This window comes from Dipodomys spectabilis, unplaced genomic scaffold (assembly GCF_019054845.1).
Source record: "Dipodomys spectabilis isolate Male_0828 unplaced genomic scaffold, ASM1905484v1 ptg000121l, whole genome shotgun sequence".
Classification (NCBI taxonomy): Eukaryota; Metazoa; Chordata; class Mammalia; order Rodentia; family Heteromyidae; genus Dipodomys; species Dipodomys spectabilis.
In genome coordinates, this window is record NW_024870798.1 from 6,112,090 (window position 1) to 6,114,966 (window position 2,877).

Consider the following 2,877-nt stretch of genomic DNA (forward strand, 5'->3'; position numbering starts at 1 on the left):
AAGAAAAGTTTCCTAAGGCTCAGAATGTTAGAATTTTGTATGAACAAACTTCTTTCCTTTTTTTTTGGTCGGTGGTGGAGCTTGAACTCTGGGATTGGGCATTATCCCTGTGCTCTTCAGCTCTTTGCGAGCACTCTACAGCTTGAGACACATCGCCACTTCCGGTTTTCTAGTGGTTTATTGGAGGTAAGAGTCGCCCGGGGCTTGTGTTGAACTGCCATCCTCAGCTCTCAGCCTCCTGAGTAACGAGGATTATAGGTGTGAGCCACTGACGCCTGGTACCTGAACAAACATTTTAAGATTGATTCTAAAGAAAGAAACTTCGAACATACTTTTTGTGCAAATAATTTATAATGCCATGGTTAAGGCACTAATTCAGAAGTATTTTTTCATTGGCTGGTTTCTTAGTTTATTTATATATATACATTATTAATTCATATATACACATATTATTAAAAACATAGCTTTGAAGTGTACCTAAGAACATATGGGCTCATGTAAAATTATACAAATGCACAAGCTTGATTTTTTTTCAGTTTGTTGGTACCATAAATTAGGTGGGATTTGTGTACTGTTTTTTTGTTCTCTTTTTGGAGGATTTCTCTCCCCTTTATCCCCCTAACCCCCTCTCATCGCACTTGAACTCAGCTTGCTCTTTCTTGGCTTGGTTGTTTGTAGCTGATTTTCTACCACTTCAGCCATACCTGTAGAATGGGTTTTTGCAAGTTGATTGGAGATGATATCTCTCAGGCTTTGCTGCCTGGATTGGCTTTGAAACTTCATCTTCCAGTTCTCACCTCCTGATTAGCTGGGATTACAGATGTGAGCCACTGAGGTGCCTAGGGATAAATTAATTTGGTTGTTGTACTTTTTTCTGTTTTTCTAAGCATGGGATGATCTACTATAGAATTTTAATGACTGTCCTGGGTATGAAGTAAGAAATATAATACATATGCAAATCTGTATATTTCTCATAAGATGTAATCAATTTAATACATGTTATAAGTGTAATAATAATAAAATAATGAATGAATAATACAAAAAATAAAATGAATACACTCAAAGCAAATTGCAATATACATAAGTATGTAGATATTAATCATTATTTCAAATGTGGATGAATATTATATTAACAGGGCTGGGTATTGAATTCAGGCCTAGGGAACAGGCCTGAATTGCTTGTCTTCCAAGAGGGTGAGTTTCCCCATCCCTCTAGTGAATTAGAGTTACCCAGACTCTGAGTTCAATTCCCAGGCCTGACAGAAAAAAAGGCCATGAATTCCAAGCCAGGGAGCTTCATTAGTATTGTATGTATGTATATATGTATGTATGTATGTATGTATGTATGTATGTATGTATGTATGTGTGTGTGTATATTATATGTAATGGGACTTGAACTCTGGCCTTGGGAGCTATCCTTGTGCTCTTTAGCTCAAGGCGAGTGCTATAATGTTTGAGCCACCGCACCACTTCTGGTTTTCTAGTGGTTTATTGGAGATAGGTGTCTCACAGATTTTCCTGCCCTGGCTGGATTTGAACCATGATGTTCAGATCTCAGCGTCCTGAGCAGCTAAGATTAAAGGCGTGAACCATAGCCAGGGCCAGGTTATTTTTAATATTTTTAATTTATTTATTTATTTATTTATTTTTATTTATTTATTTTTTATTTTTTGCCCAGCACAGGGCTTGAACTCATATCGTGGCAACTCTGCCTCAGCTAACATCAACCTAGGCTGGGATGGTGCAGCCTCTGGACCCACAGCCCATCCTGGGATACTAGGCCTTGGGGGCTGACAGGAAAACAAAATGTAAACAGCACCAAAAAAAAAAAAAGCCAGGAACCACCTACGGATGGAAGTTTCTTGGTTTTCCTTCCTTGCATGGTGACCATCCCGGGTCCAAATAACACTGCTGCAACCTGTAGGTCACCTGGCATTGCTGAAGTCTGACAGGTTGTCAGCGAAGCCATAGGCCAACCTGGACACCTAGGCCTGAGTTTGAATCCCAGTCATGCTACTTAAAAAGGGCTGGAGAGCCTGAGAAACTATTGCTTGTCCATAGGAACGCCAGAAAATATGATCAATGTCATTGTTGGATGAGTAGTTCATCAATCAGTCTAGTATAAACTTAGACCCAATAATCACAGAACACAGATTGATTTTAATTCATAGTTTATTATGCATTAAAAGAATACTATTCATTAAATGGAGTCCTCACTAAAGACCTGAGAATCTGTACGAATGTAGTATATGTCATTTAATTCCACATAGACATCACTGTCAGTATCAAAATATCTAAATATATATTTATCTGTATACTATATGTATATATACATATATATATGTATGTATATATATATATATGTATATATATATATATATATATATATATATATATATATATATATATGGTATATATACCAGATATAAAGGTACTGCTATTTTGGCCAAACCTGTGGTTCCATCCTAGGTCCTGGGATCCATTTGGCAGCTGAATGGGCTAGAGGCTGCCATGCTGGCACTCACCCTTTCATGAATTGGGAATTCTAGGCCCTCAGTTTAGGTACCAGCATTGCCAAAATTTTCATCTTGGAGTAAAATTCCAAGTGAGACACCTGTTTTCCATATCTGTGCAAGTGCTGAGTGTCAGGTATGATGTACATGTGTGCAAAGCTACATGCTACGGTATAGATAAGAATAAATGTAATAAAAGATATAGGTGCACGTACAGTCCATAAAATAAATGTTAATTCAATCAATCAATAATAATATATAATGAATCACTCCAACAAACACGATACAGACTGAATATATAGATGTAAATATAAATCACATATTTAAGATGTCTATAAATGTTACATTTTTCAGGCTGGTGCTT